The sequence below is a fragment of the Macaca fascicularis genome, chromosome X, assembly GCF_037993035.2.
Source record: "Macaca fascicularis isolate 582-1 chromosome X, T2T-MFA8v1.1".
Classification (NCBI taxonomy): Eukaryota; Metazoa; Chordata; class Mammalia; order Primates; family Cercopithecidae; genus Macaca; species Macaca fascicularis.
This window is the reverse complement of record NC_088395.1, coordinates 145,499,920-145,516,587: the sequence shown is the minus strand read 5'-3', so window position 1 is coordinate 145,516,587 and position 16,668 is coordinate 145,499,920.

The window sequence follows — 16,668 nt, the reverse complement described above, 5'->3', positions numbered from 1 at the left end:
TAATATCAATCTATCCAGTAATATTATAATTGGTCCTAAGTCATGGTTCTGGACTTGCACACCTAGGAACATTGAAACAATCTCAGAACTTTAAGCACAATGCACCACATATAATATTTTTGGAAACTCTCTGGTTTTATTTGGAAATTTATATCTGATATTTGGTCAAGGCTTAAAGGTTCCAGGACTTTGAAGTATTGCTGAGTCCTAAACAGTGAACCTTCAAAAGCTTTGACTCTGCCACAGGGCGTTGAAGTGATCTATAAACAATATTTGAAAAGGAAAAAAGTGCTCAGTTTCCACATTAGGTCTAATAGGAAGGAGTCCATCTCTATTTCAGCAACAGTCTTGTCTCTTATGAACACAACTCCAAGCAAAGCCATTTTAAGAAAAGGCATGAGCAGGAAAGCAGGGCGGATTATCTACCCTGGCTCTGCCACTGATGTCAGATGGCTGGGGGACCTCCCCAACAGTCTGCTCCATGGAGATAACATGTTACACAAGTGATGGGGAGAGAAATGCTATTCACGCCAGAAATGTGTCCTGGGAGACTTAGATATACAAGTTGCATGAAGACAAGACCTCTGTTTATGATGCTCACCGTTTATCCCTGCAACTTAGACTACATGCCTGGCACATAGTTGGTACTTGTGGGGGTCTCCCAAAAACCCCACTAAGTAGCACTTCATTTTATCATCCAGGTTCTGATGTTGATAAATACACAAAACAGTAAATATGAACTTAAAAATACCACTTCATTTCTGATGGAGGCCAGGCTAGAAGATCTAAATTAATGAGAAAGTCAAAGTGTCTACTCAATGGATTGCAAAAGATAGGAGGACTTCACCTAAATATAGGCAGCATAGGAGCAGGACAGATTGCCCACTGAAGGAGCAGAGTAGAACACACACAGTCTTATGAATATGATTGCTCCCAAGAGAAAAGAGGATGAACTGACTTGAGAATGTCCAGGTAATATACCCCAATTTACCAATCAAGTAAGTGTTCCTCATTGTGCTCAATACATAATAAAGGCATACATGAATGAATGAACTAAAGAAGGTCAGAAACACCATGTGTGGTCATCTATAGCCTAAGGACAAATGAGACCTAAATTTCACGTTTGCCTAAGGAGCTGGGATAGCCAGCATGGGGCCCTTGTGTAAAGAGTACTTTGGAGCCCACAACACTTTTCTATGGCACTAGGCTGTAGATCCCCTCACACTCAGATAAGGGAAGAGAAAGCCTGCCTTTGACTTCCGGATAGGGAGTCGTGGGAAAACAAATGCATTCACCCCTCAGATAAGGTGAATTCCACCGGGGGGCAGGCTAGAGGGTTGCTGGTACAACTTGAATAAGAGAGAGCAGCTAACATTTTCTCCAATATCAAACTGGATAAAGAAAAACAGATTCATTAAGCCAAAGCAAGTTTCACGCTCTGTTTTGCTTTGCTTTGTAGAACACCTGTTAGTGTCACTCTATTTCTAGCCATGTGTTTCTCATCAAACTAATCCAAGACAACAACAACAAGAGCCAAGGAGCCTGATGCTATAAGAAGGAGAACTTCAGAAGTTCTTACCTCAGTGTTCTTACCTCCTTTTTCCTTCTTACCTCTGTGTTACCTTGTTCTTGCAACCTCCATGATCGGGAGTCACAGGCTTGAAAGGCAAAAACATTTGATCCATCTTTTCCCTAAAGAACCTAGTTCAGTAACTGACAGTGATTTGAACGGGCTGTTATCATGGGTACCACACTTTTGAGGTAATAAGACTGATAGGTTTTTTTCACTGGCACTATTTTTCCACACAGGTAAGTTATGTGTAAAGAGGTCATACTATTACTATGTGCACTGGTTCTTTGAGACAAAGTACTGATAATATTGACATTTCATCTGACTGTTTTTGCTTATAGGCTTTGATGAGATCATTCTTGTTAACTTACTATAAATATTATCTGAGAATCAAATCCTTCCTGAGTATAAGATTTGCTTTACATGCCTAATGACCTGTCTAGTTTTCATTATGTCACAACCATAGGGGTTCCCTTGACCTTGCCTAAGTTTTAGAATGAATTAAAGGGGCAGCTTTAGTTTCAATATTTGTATGTAGTCATTCATTAATTCAACATTTCTTGGGAGCCTGCTATGTGCCAGGTTCTGTGCCCTTTACACCATTTACATATAACATCTAACACTTACAACAACCCTAAAAGGATGATGGTATTCTCCCATTTTCCCAGATTAGGAATCGTATCATTAGAGAGATACATTCACTTGCCCAAGTTCCACAGAGAATAAATGGTGGAGCTAGGATTCACACCCAGGTCTGCTGAGCTGCCAAGCTCCACAGGCTCTTTCTAATAATATGCTCAACTGCTTCCAGCTGCCTTTCCAGCTCATCTCCAGACAGGAGAAGCATTCCACATTTATGTGATGCTCACTTTGTTTCTTCCTGTTTCCCCCTGAGTTGAAATGGAAGGAGAAGCGGTCCCATCACAGTAGGATATGTCCCTGAATGGTAAAGGTTTCTCACTGATATCTTTTATGGGAGACTACAGAATGGTCCTTTTTTCATGCCATTTCCTTCTTTCTCTGGAACTACAAAGTTTAAAGAGATGTAACATCATTAAAACACGCTTTAGAGCTTCCTTAAATAATTGTTTAAATGAACACATGTCCTTGTTTTGCAAAGCGTCCAGTCTCAAATTGGGGCTTATGCTAGAAAAGAACCGTCATGGATGTTTTAAGCCAATCATTAAGAAAAATTTGTAAGTGGAGACCTAGAGCAGTTTCATCCAAGTTCAACATCAGAGCAGAGAATAAAGAGCCCTGTCTCTGCAGATAGGTATTAAGGTCAAGCCTCATGGATCTAGGGGAGCACCTGACTACCAAACTTCCCGATTTTTGGTGGTCAGAAAGCTGGAAAGTGGGAAGATAATAGTGGTATAATTCCTCAAGCTTGGGATAGATAACACAAGATCAGGCCAGATCACCTCTCAGTTGAAATGTCTCCAAAGACTGTTTCTTGGGGCACTCTTCCACATAGGTGCACTCTTCCACATAGGTGCACTCAGAAAACGGATAAGGAGAGTGGAGCATTTGGGAAATACAAGTTTAGAATTACTCAGTGGATTTCAGGGTCCGGAAGGGGTCAGCCAGCACATTCCCCAGTGTGGCCTTCAATTCCAGCTGCCCCATGATAAATCATCTAACAGAGGGTGGATCTCATATTACCCATTGGAGAGTTCCTGTAACTCTGGTACAAATTGATGTTTTCATTTTTTGTAAACAAAATCTCATACCAATGCTCTCTCATTAAAGAAGCCTTGTGGTGAATCTTTTCGTAAAGTGAAGAGGCCTTTTGTAATGTAAATAATCTTTCCCTAATTTATCTGTATTGTTTCTAAGTTCTGTGGGTAGGATTTTCTTAAAGAGGGTATATTAGTAATGCCATAAATCACAAGTATATTGCTTATTGCTACTCATTTGAGAGCACAGCTCACCTAGAAATTCATATCCCATTGTTTCTCTTCATTGTTAATGCGTCTTGGGAATTACTGACTTGACTTTAGAGTCACTTAACCTTATGCCAGCAAGCTCTGGAAAATTTGCAGAAGATCTTTAAAACCAATTATGATAAAAATCAAGTGGACCTTGAAATAAAAGGGAAGCCATGTGTCAAATATCAAGATAATGACACTTAGATTTTTGTCTTGTTTTGTTCTTTCTAAAATAAAGAGTTGGCCCTGTGCTTTCTAAATAGTGTGAGAAGCATTTCCTCTTTTTCATTTCTTAAACTGGAGTTAGGGCACTGAAATCTTTTAATAAAGAAATTGGTCAAAATCAGAAAGTTTGCCTTTTAAAAATACCTTCACAACTCTGATGGTTGTTGGGGCCTCTTGGATTATTACTTGACTAATTTTCTTATGCTTCCATGGTCTCTTCCAGATAACTGAGACATAAACAAGGGGCTGGAGAAGCCTGTGGAGATTTAGGGTGCAGTCTTCCGAAAAAGAATGTTTCAATTTTGAAGTGGGATTGGAAATACAATAAGTTTGGCCTACAGCATTGGCCACTCTAACTGATTAGAGGTATGTTTCATCGAACGCCAGTAATAGCAGAGTAAGAGGAATTTTTTAAAGAAAGGGGTATGTCTCTTCATGAGTAGACATTATAAGTGAGCTAGTGATTCCCGTGAAGTTGGCGTTTTTCATAAATGAGAGGGCATTTTAAAAAATAACTAGAAGTAGCAAGGACATAAACCAGCAAACCTCAGGAGAACCAGGGAGACCAGGCAGTAAAAAGGAAGACTTGCAGAAGCAGATCCTTATTGAAGTTAAGAGACTGGGTCCTGGCAAAGGGAATGGAGACCAAGTAGATTGTTGTAAGGGCACAGTGTTACATGGTGATTGTTTTTAAAGTTATCTATGAATTGAGCTAAAGGGTTGTTGGTAGGAAGTGCTCAGCTGACCGAGAAGGTATACTCCCCAAGTTTCTGAGTGGGGCCTGAAGCCCGGAACAATGGGCAAAAGTCCCAGAAGAAGCTGGCAGACATCATGCCACATGTGCACCATATAGGATATTCACACATCACATTTGGTCTTATCTTCTTTACCCACAACTATATGGTATTTTTGAGATGACAACCTGGGTAGATCACATTCAATTACATTTCTAATAGATTCAAACACAACTGCAGAGTAAAAGGGAACCATTTTGTCCAAATGTTAAGTAGTCAGTAATGGCATCTTTGAAACCAAACCTGATGATAAGCCTCAAAGGAGATGTTAATGGATGAACTTGTACAATATGAGGAAAATCCACCCTCAATATGTTCTACTTTCTTATATAAGAAAAAATAATAACTAATTTTGAAACAGAAATTGAATTGTGATCCTGCATTTTATTTATTTAATTATGAATTTCTGTGATTTTAGATAACTGCCCATTTCTCAATGATTTCTGCATCGTCAAATTTCCTACCTAAGGTGGACCCGGAAATTTTTGTCTGCTGCTATAGTAATCCAGCCTTGTGCTTAATTTTCATGTATCCATACAGGAATGAGGAAGGTTATTGAGAAGTGTTTGAAAGGGAATGTACCTGACATACTAAAGAATAAGATGGGATGCTGGGAGTCTAAGATAATTTTGCTTTGAATAATTTGCTCATTTACTTATTTATACAATTATGCAATCGTAATAGCGTCAAAAACAATTTATAGTATCGGACTAAAAACGACTGAGTCCTTCAAAAGTAATTGTAGGAATAAATTGTAGCTAATGCATGACTGTTACGGCTTAAAAGGAAAATGACATGAAGCTAGAATTAAGAACAAATTAGTGATAAGTGGGAGTTATAAAAATGATGCCTGGAACACCAATCAGTTGGGAGTAACCCAGAGATCTGAAGGACTGAATGAACTGTATTGAAGGGGGTCTTGCTCAACCACTGGTGTTTTCCTGAACATGTGGGTGGAATGCCCTGGGCAAAGGGCAAAGGGACATGTGGAAAACTTGAGGTTGGATTCCACAACCTAAGGCCAGTCCCCAGAAGAATGCCTTTCAGCAAAAGGGGAGAGTGGGAGGGGCTGGCCTGGTTCTTCCGTGTGCCTTATTGTCTTTATGTTGCTAAATCTAATGGATATTTTTCAGTCTTCATTTTACTTGATATCTGTCCCAGGAACTACCCTTGACCATGCCTTCCTTGAAGCATTCTCTTTCCTAGCTCTATTTCTGGTGGCTTCTTCTCGGTCTTCTCAGATTATCCCCCTTTACCTGACTTAACTGTTGGAGATGATCAGAGTTCTGCCTTTGGTCCTCTTTTGTGCTCACTTTCATTCTCCCTAGGCGAATTCATTCACTCCCTGGCCTCAGTTTTCACCTTGGTGCTGAAATGACAGCAACAAGATTTTTATTTCTAGTCTGCACCTTTCTTCTGAGCTCTAGATCTATATAAGGACCTGTTCACTGCCATGTCTCAAAGACACCTCAGTTCAACATATCTCAAAATGAACACATCTTCCTCTCACCCCACTCCACTGCTTTTCCTCCCATGTTTCCCATCTCAGTGAGTGGCACCACCATCCACCCAATGTGCAAGCCTGAAAGCAAGGAGTCATTGTCAACACCTCCCTCTCCTTCACACTCCACATCCAATTCGTCATCAAGTATTTTCAATTATAACTCTAATATCTTCTCAAATCAACCCACTTCCATCGTTCCCTCTAAACACCCCGCTTGTCTAAGCTACCAACATCTCTCACTGGATAATAGCATCTGAACTTGTCTCTGCACTTTTCCCTCTGATTTGCCTTCCTGCAATCCATTCTTTGCGTAGTAGCTAGATCTTTAAAAAACGTAAGTCCAATCATGACACTCTCTGGTTTAAAATCCATCAACAACTTCCCATTGCCACTAAAGAAAGTCTGAACTCCTTATTACGAACACAAGGTCTTGTGTGATCTGAGCCCATTAACCTCATCACCTCATTTTGTACCATTCCTTCTTTTGCTAATTTAGCCCCAGACACACTAATCATATCTCAGTTTCTTAAATATGCCACATGCTTTTCTTCCTTAAGGCTTCCCTCATGTTTTCTCTGCCTCTAATAGTTTCTCCCACCCATCGCTTCTCAGCCTTTTGGCTAAGATCAAGTGTTTCTCCCACCCACAATCCTGCCTCCTACTGCCTTTGCCTGGATAACTCTGCGTTCTTTAGAGCTCAGGTCAAATGTTACTTCCATAGAGAAGGCCCCCTGAAACTCCGGGCTGGGTCAGGATCTGCTGTCTTAGCAACCTGTTCCTTTTTTTCTGTCACCTAGTTGTTAAGCAAGAAATTACGACATGAAGTATATATAATTACAATTACGCAGTCGCCTTCACTAGACTAAGTATCATATTGCCAGGGACAGTGTCTGCTTTTGATTCACATCATATTTCTAACACCTAGCATAGCACTTAGTACAAAATATGGGTTCAATCCATATTGGTTAAATAAATAAATGAATAGCTCTAATCACCTTGTGTTTATTTCTTGTTTAATCCATTATCATTCCAGATCACTGAGGGCAGAAACTGTGTCTATTTTTCTCACCACTGTAGTTTCAGTGCCAACCTCAGTGCCCAGTGAGTGAGTTGGGTTCAGGAATAGGCACCAGTCTTGCCTCAGGGACAATGAGAAAGGTATGTAGAAGCCTGCAACTGAATGCCAAGCCTACAAGCGGTACGTTCCATATTCTCAGCAAGAGAAGCCATAGCTGGCAAGGCAGGCCTATCCAGAGGGAACTTCTGAAACTCATCTCTGTCACAGATGGGCTCCCAGAGCAAAAACACTGAGGCAGGCCCTCCATTTGCCAGAGGCTCACAGAATAAGCACCTCCCCATTGTGGACATTAGTAGTGAAGACCTAACTGCCACAGGTAACAGGACTGAGCAACAGCAGGCATCTAGGCAAGCTTTGACTGATAGATTTTAGGAACAGCAGAGGTAAGGAACAACAGAGAAGGTGACTATGATAGCTATGATAGGAGGTAAAGTTTCATAGAATTTGAGAAAAGTAAGAGGAAGCTTCTATATATTGAATGCTTACCAGATGCCAAGCACTGTGCTAAGGGTTTTACAGACATTGTCTAATGTAATCCTTGAAAAACGTTGTGAAGTATGGGCTTCATTATACATGAGAAATAACGTATATTGAGGGATAATGTATACATGAAGAATAATGCATAATGTAATGTACATTATACATGAGGGAACTGAAGCATAAAGGGATTAGGTTGTTTTTATCAGGGTCATATACCTAGTAAGGGGGCAGAGTCATCTGGAACTCCAGTGTGGAGATTTGCTCTCTGGACATTAAAGAAAATGGAATAGACTCACAACTATGTGAATTACATCCATGGGACCTTGGTACCTCCATGTGGAAACCGAGGAGGCTGGACAAGATTGCCATCAAGGACCTTTCTTAATCTTTCCACCTGGCAGCAACAAGTTGTTTCCCTGGAAGAAGGGGCTGGGGCCCCTTTCAAGGCCCAGTTGTCCTCTTCCTGTTCTCATTGTTCTCTGCTGTCAGCCTGGACCTAGGATTCCTGCCTTAGTGCCTTCCATGAAACTTTTGTTCCTCTTCCTCTGGGAGTAGAAGAGCTGACTGTTATCTGCTGCCACAACTTCTTCACACTCAGGGCTCTTCTATGTCTCTAGCACAAGCTGATTTAAATCCCTGTCTTCCCTGTATGGGGTACCATTCCAGCCCTCTACTCTGGTCTCCCAGTCAGGGTTGCCAGGGAGGCAACTGAGGCCTGGGGTGCTGGTTCTCTGGCAGTTGGAGGCCTAGCTTCATGATTCACCGTCTCATGATAGTAATTGCTACCCCACATAGGGCATGTCTTCTGTGCCTGACTCTGTGCTAAATGTTTTACTTGTGTCACCCCATTTGATTCTTGCCACAACCCTGTAAAAGCAGATATAGTCATGCCCATTGTACATACAAGCAAACAAAAGCCTAGGGAAATGAAGCCCAAGAACTCACATCTAGAAAGTGGACATAACTGAATGCCAAAGCCAATCATTTTCCTCCTACACTGTTTCCCGGTCACTTAATCTTTATGTGGGTTTTGGCAAGTGACCTATCCTCTCTGAGTCTCACGTAAGAAATGGGGATGACAAAACGGTCCACCTCATAGGGTTGCTGTAAGACTCACAAAACGTAATGTGGATACCTAACACATAGCAAATGGTCCATGCGTTGCATTAATAATAGTTGTTGTAATTGCTATTGTTGTAGTTATTATAACGTCACTACTTTAAGCTACCCCGCTAAGTGATTCCGGCCATCCCTCTTCCACGCACAGCCAGGGATCTATGGTATAAGAGCAAAACCTGTTTGTGGCAGGGGAATATGGTGATGTTTTTGTCTCTCAACAGTCAACTGCCCCCTTTCCATTCCCTCTTCCCCTGTACCAGTTTCTGAGTCATGGCTCTGCCCAGGTGACAATCATAATGAGGTAATTTACATAATAGGCAACTGAGCTATTCATGCCTAATAAGAAAGTGAAATTCCTGAGGCTAGCCAGTCAGTGCCTTTAAATAAAACTGAAATCAGATGAGAAAAGAGATCTTTACAATTGGTTAAATCACTGCCTCCTGCACCTGTGGAAGGGAATATGTGGCACTCATATGTTGAAATCTAATATGCAGGCTCCTAATCTCTTAGAACTGATTACTTTAATGAATTTTAAAGGTAGAGCTTTAATTAAAACAGGTCTCTGTGGACAGAAAGCATGCTATTTTGTGAGCTCTGTAAATATTGCCTTTTAAACTAATAAGTTCGGTTACCAGAAATACGACTGCGTATAAACAGTTGGCATTTTTTTCTTTCTTCCTGTGCTGTGGAAACATAACTAGATATTGACGAGAGGCAGGCTGCATTTCAAAGCCTGGCATTTGGCTTTCAAAATAATAGCGACTTAAATGTGCAGGACATCTTTCTCTGCTGGAGCACAAAGAACTTTCAAGGCATGATCTCATCCTGTCTTCAACTATCTTCCTATGAGGCTGGACTCAGGAAAACAGCATTGACTATGGCAGCATGGGCAGGCCTTTGTCACTGGCCTCAAGCCTTCCATTGTACCCCTACCCCACCCTCTACGTGACTGAGAAGACTGAGGTCAGCAAGAGGGACTCCATGATTGCCTTTCCGTTTCTCCTCAGCCAGCCAGTACCACTCTCATCTCTTCAAAAGAGAAGTAATAAATAATATCAGTGCTGTGTATGATAATAGCTGATGTGCATGTGCCAGTCACTGGATTAAGCATTGACGTATATTATTTCATTTATACTTCTAAACAAACCTGTGAAGTAAGTGCTAATATTATCCCGAAGAGTTCCTCCACTTCACTCAGAATAACAGCCAAAGCTCTTGTGATGGCCTGCAAGTCCCTGTTAGCTCTCAAACTCTTTGCCTCCTCTCTTCCCCTTTACCTAGTGGAGAATATGAAAGATGAGGATAGGCTACAACAGCAGGTCCCACATTTAGAAATTAGCCTGCCAATATTTTTTAAAAGAGACCCTTTATTGGGCATCTACTCTATGCCAAGTTTCAAGTCAATAACTGTTACACAAATTATTGACCTTTCTCCGCCATTCTGTGAGAAAAGTATTATTATTATACTCATCTTAGTGATGCGAGAACCAAGGCTTGGAGAGGTTGAGTTACTTTCTTAAGGCCATATATCTGGTGTAAGACAAGCCAAAGGCTTAAAATCGAACTGTCTACCTGCTCTCTTTTCATTAAACCCACTGCCTCCCAAAGCCTAGAAGTATGTCTGCAGACACATGAGGAATACTACAACCTCTCCCACATCTCCCAGTGGTCTCATTTCTTAACTTCCCCTAAGCAGCAGCATAATTTTATAGGCTGAGAGGAGGAGTACATGACTTGTATCACCTGTCATTCACCTCTAATTATGTGACTCAGCTATTGAGTACTTTACTGTCAGAGAGCAGCTCCTTTCTGTCAGTAGAAAGTTCTGTCTTCATTCAAATAACCTCTAATTTGTGGCCTGGATATTTCCTTTTCAGTTATTTAGAGGAGGTATTAGTCATACTGTGGTCAGTTTCAGGGTCTCCTTAAGTTTTTACTCATCTTCAGATTTATTTCAATGACTTGGTGATTTGCAATCCCGACTGAAGACCAACGAATGGAGGCCCTTTACTGTTCTTAAGTTTTTATTCATCTTCAGATTTATTTCAATGACTTGGTGATTTGCAATCCTGACTGAAGACCAACGAATAGAGGCCCTTGACTCTGGAGGATGTGGCAGAGACCCTTAGCACTCACCAACATTCATGTTCTAATCATATTAGCCACACTTGACTATAGTTCCCAGGCTGCAATAAGGTATGGCCACATAAAATGTGAGAGGAAATCATGCGTACTATGCCTAAACTTAGCTCATAATGAGTCTTTGATCCTCAGTCCCTTTTCCTATGTATTAGATTAGTGCGTAGAACTCTGAGGACTTAGAGGAGCCTGGGTCCTGGATGACAATGTGGGAACTGCTCAACCAGGAATATTTGCATTGGATGGTGACATGAGCTAGAAATAGCCTTTTTGTGTTAACTCATTGAAATTTGAGATACAGAGGCTAGCTTTATTTAACTAATATAGAGGAAAATATAATTTTGGGGTGTCCATAATTTAGATTGAAAGGAAGGAGGTGAAACAAGTCAAGAAAAGCAGAAACACTGATGAGGAGGAACTGATATATGCTGGAGTGAACAGCCCTCTTTCTCCACTTCCTTGTATCCTTTATCTTATTGCTGTCTTCTCCTTTCTGAAAAGAAATCAACAGAACTTTGACTGAGTGAGAGCATTACCTTTCATGTAGAGTAAAAGCAGCAGACACCAATGAGTTAATGACTTCTATGTATGTGCGAACACATTGATCAACCTCAGTATCTCTCCAATTGGTGGAATATGGGGGAGATATTTTTGAGGAGGGTTCTAATGTGTGGCAGTCACTACTGACCTGAGGGAGGTCTTCTGTCCCCACCACCAGTCCCTGTGCATCTATCTACAGGTAAATCTGTCCTCCTAACCTTCTGCAGTGACTCTGACCCATGAGGGTCAATGCAAGCAGAATCACTATTGCGGAATGGTGATTTGCATATTCAATACCAAATACCTCAGTGGAGAGAGGGCCCTGGGCAGGAGTGCAAAGAATCTATATTTTTTTATTTTTTTTTAATTTATTTATTATTATTATACTTTAAGTTGTAGGGTACATGTGCATAACGTGCAGGTTTGTTACATATGTATACTTGTGCCATGTTGGTGTGCTGCACCCATCAACTCGTCATTTACATCAGGTATAACTCCCAATGCAATCCCTCCCCCCTCCCCCCTCCCCATGATAGGCCCCGATGTGTGATGTTCCCCTTCCTGAGTCCAAGTGATCTCATTGTTCAGTTCCCACCTATGAGTGAGAATATGCGGTGTTTGGTTTTCTGTTCTTGTGATAGTTTGCTAAGAATGATGGTTTCCAGCTGCATCCATGTCCCTACAAAGGACGCAAACTCATCCTTTTTGATGGCTGCATAGTATTCCATGGTGTATATGTGCCACATTTTCTTAATCCAGTCTGTCACTGATGGACATTTGGGTTGATTCCAAGTCTTTGCTATTGTGAATAGTGCCGCAATAAACATACGTGTGCATGTGTCTTTATAGCAGCATAATTTATAATCCTTTGGGTATATACCCAGTAATGGGATGGCTGGGTCATATGGTACATCTAGTTCTAGATCCTTGAGGAATCGCCATACTGTTTTCCATAATGGTTGAACTAGTTTACAATCCCACCAACAGTGTAAAAGTGTTCCTATTTCTCCACATCCTCTCCAGCACCTGTTGTTTCCTGACTTTTTAATGATCGCCATTCTAACTGGTGTGAGATGGTATCTCATTGTGGTTTTGATTTGCATTTCTCTGATGGCCAGTGATGATGAGCATTTTTTCATGTGCCTGTTGGCTGTATGAATGTCTTCTTTTGAGAAATGTCTGTTCATATCCTTTGCCCACTTTTTGATGGGGTTGTTTGTTTTTTTCTTGTCAATTTGTTTGAGTTCTTTGTAGGTTCTGGATATTAGCCCTTTGTCAGATGAGTAGATTGCAAAAATTTTCTCCCATTCTGTAGGTTGCCTGTTGACTCTGATGGTAGTTTCTTTTGCTGTGCAGAAGCTCTTTAGTTTAATGAGATCCCATTTGTCAATTTTGGCTTTTGCTGCTGTTGCTTTTGGTGTTTTAGACATGAAGTCTTTGCCCATGCCTATGTCCTGAATGGAACTACCTAGGTTTTCCTCTAGGATTTTTATGGTATTAGGTCTAACATTTAAGTCTCTAATCCATCTTGAATTAATTTTCGTATAAGGAGTAAGGAAAGGATCCAGTTTCAGCTTTCTACTTATGGCTAGCCAATTTTCCCAGCACCATTTATTAAATAGGGAATCCTTTCCCCATTTCTTGTTTCTCTCAGGTTTGTCAAAGATCAGATGGCTGTAGATGTGTGGTATTATTTCTGAGGACTCTGTTCTGTTCCATTGGTCTATATCTCTGTTTTGGTACCAGTACCATGCTGTTTTGGTTACTGTAGCCTTGTAGTATAGTTTGAAGTCAGGTAGCGTGATGCCTCCAGCTTTGTTCTTTTGACTTAGGATTGTCTTGGAGATGCGGGCTCTTTTTTGGTTCCATATGAACTTTAAAGCAGTTTTTTCCAATTCTGTGAAGAAACTCATTGGTAGCTTGATGGGGATGGCATTGAATCTATAAATTACCTTGGGCAGTATGGCCGTTTTCACGACATTGATTCTTCCTATCCATGAGCATGGTATGTTCTTCCATTTGTTTGTGTCCTCTTTTATTTCACTGAGCAGTGGTTTGTAGTTCTCCTTGAAGAGGTCCTTTACATCCCTTGTAAGTTGGATTCCTAGGTATTTTATTCTCTTTGAAGCAATTGTGAATGGAAGTTCATTCATGATTTGGCTCTGTGTTTGTCTGTTACTGGTGTATAAGAATGCTTGTGATTTTTGCACATTAATTTTGTATCCTGAGACTTTGCTGAAGTTGCTTATCAGCTTAAGGAGATTTGGGGCTGAGACAATGGGGTTTTCTAAATATGCAATCATGTCATCTGCAAACAGGGACAATTTGACTTCTTCTTTTCCTAACTGAATACCCTTGATTTCTTTCTCTTGCCTAATTGCCCTAGCCAGAACTTCCAACACTATGTTGAATAGGAGTGGTAAGAGAGGGCATCCCTGTCTTGTGCCAGTTTTCAAAGGGAATTTTTCCAGTTTTTGCCCATTCAGTATGATATTGGCTGTGGGTTTGTCATAAATAGCTCTTATTATTTTGAGGTACGTTCCATCAATACCGAATTTATTGAGCATTTTTAGCATGAAGGGCTGTTGAATTTTGTCAAAAGCCTTTTCTGCATCTATTGAGATAATCATGTGGTTCTTGTCTTTGGTTCTGTTTATATGCTGGATTATGTTTATTGATTTGTGAATGTTGAACCATCCTTGCATCCCAGGGATGAAGCCCACTTGATCATGGTGGATAAGCTTTTTGATGTGTTGCTGAATCCGGTTTGCCAGTATTTTATTGAGGATTTTTGCATCGATGTTCATCAGGATATTGGTCTAAAATTCTCTTTTTTTGTTGTGTCTCTGCAGGCTTTGGTATCAGGATGATGTTGGCCTCATAAAATGAGTTAGGGAGGATTCCCTCTTTTTCTATTGATTGGAATAGTTTCAGAAGGAATGGTACCAACCCCTCCTTGTACCTCTGGTAGAATTCAGCTGTGAATCCATCTGGTCCTGGACTTTTTTTGGTTGGCAGGCTATTAATTATTGCCTCAATTTCAGAGCCTGCTATTGGTCTATTCAGGGATTCAGCTTCTTCCTGGTTTAGTCTTGGAAGAGTGTAAGTGTCCAGGAAATTATCCATTTCTTCTAGATTTTCCAGTTTATTTGCGTAGAGGTGTTTATAGTATTCTCTGATGGTAGTTTGTATTTCTGTGGGGTCGGTGGTGATATCCCCTTTATCATTTTTAATTGCGTCGATTTGATTCTTCTCTCTCTTCTTCTTTATTAGTCTTGCTAGTGGTCTGTCAATTTTGTTGATATTTTCAAAAAACCAACTCCTGGATTCATTGATTTTTTGGAGAGTATTTTGTGTCTCTATCTCCTTCAGTTCTGCTCTGATCTTAGTTATTTCTTGCCTTCTGCTAGCTTTCGAATGTGTTTGCTCTTGCTTCTCTAGTTCTTTTAATTGCGATGTTAGAGTGTCTATTTTAGATCTTTCCTGCTTTCTCTTGTGGGCATTTAGTGCTATAAATTTCCCTCTACACACTGCTTTAAATGTGTCCCAGAGATTCTGGTATGTTGTATCTTTGTTCTCATTGGTTTCAAAGAACATCTTTATTTCTGCCTTCATTTCGTTATGTACCCAGTAGTCATTCAGGAGCAGGTTGTTCAGTTTCCATGTAGTTGAGCGGTTTTGATTGAGTTTCTTAGTCCTGAGTTCTAGTTTGATTGCACTGTGGTCTGAGAGACAGTTTGTTATAATTTCTGTTCTTGTACATTTGCTGAGGAGTGCTTTACTTCCAATTATGTGGTCAATTTTGGAGTAAGTACTATGTGGTGCTGAGAAGAATGTATATTCTGTTGATTTGGGGTGGAGAGTTCTATAGATGTCTATTAGGTCTGCTTGCTGCAGAGATGAGTTCAATTCCTGGATATCCTTGTTAACTTTCTGTCTCGTTGATCTGTCTAATGTTGACAGTGGAGTGTTGAAGTCTCCCATTATTATTGTATGGGAGTCTAAGTCTCTTTGTAAGTCTCTAAGGACTTGCTTGATGAATCTGGGTGCTCCTGTATTGGGTGCATATATATTTAGGATAGTTAGCTCTTCCTGTTGAATTGATCCTTTTACCATTATGTAATGGCCTTCTTTGTCTCTTTTGATCTTTGATGGTTTAAAGTCTGTTTTATCAGAGACTAGTATTGCAACCCCCGCTTTTTTTTGTTCTCCATTTGCTTGGTAAATCTTCCTCCATCCCTTTATTTTGAGCCTATGTATGTCTCTGCATGTGAGATGGGTCTCCTGAATACAGCAGACTGATGGGTCTTGACTCTTTATCCAGTTTGCCAGTCTGTGTCTTTTAATTGGAGCATTTAGTCCATTTACATTTAAGGTTAAGATTGTTATGTGTGAACTTGATCCTGCCATTATGATATTAACTGGTTATTTTGCTTGTTAGTTGATGCAGTTTCTTCCTAGCCTCGATGGTCTTTACATTTTGGCATGTTTTTGCAATGGCTGGTACTGGTTGTTCCTTTCCATGTTGAGTGCTTCCTTCAGGGTCTCTTGTAGGGCAGGCCTAGTGGTGACAAAATCTCTAAGCATTTGCTTATCTGTAAAGGATTTTATTTCTCCTTCACTTATGAAACTTAGTTTGGCTGGATATGAAATTCTGGGTTTAAAATTCTTTTCTTTAAGAATGTTGAATATTGGCCCCCACTCTCTTCTGGCTTGTAGAGTTTCTGCCGAGAGATCTGCTGTTAGTCTGATGGGCTTCCCTTTGTGGGTAACCCGACCTTTCTCTCTGGCTGCCCTTAAGATTTTTTCCTTCATTTCAACTTTGGTGAATCTGGCAATTATGTGTCTTGGAGTTGCTCTTCTCGAGGAGTATCTTTGTGGTGTTCTCTGTATTTCCTGGATTTGAATGTTGGCCTGCCCTACTAGGTTGGGGAAGTTCTCCTGGATGATATCCTGAAGAGTGTTTTCCAACTTGGTTCCATTTTCCCCCTCACTTTCAGGCACCCCAATCAGACGTAGATTTGGTCTTTTTACATAATCCCATACTTCTTGCAGGCTTTGTTCATTTCTTTTTCTTCTTTTTTCTTTTGGTTTCTCTTCTCGCTTCATTTCATTCATTTGATCCTCAATCGCTGACACTCTTTCTTCCAGTTGATCGAGTCGGTTACTGAAGCTTGTGCATTTGTCACGTATTTCTCGTGTCATGGTTCTCATCTCTTTCATTTCATTTATGACCTTCTCTGAATTAATTACTCTAGCCATCAATTCTTCCACTTTTTTTTCAAGATTTT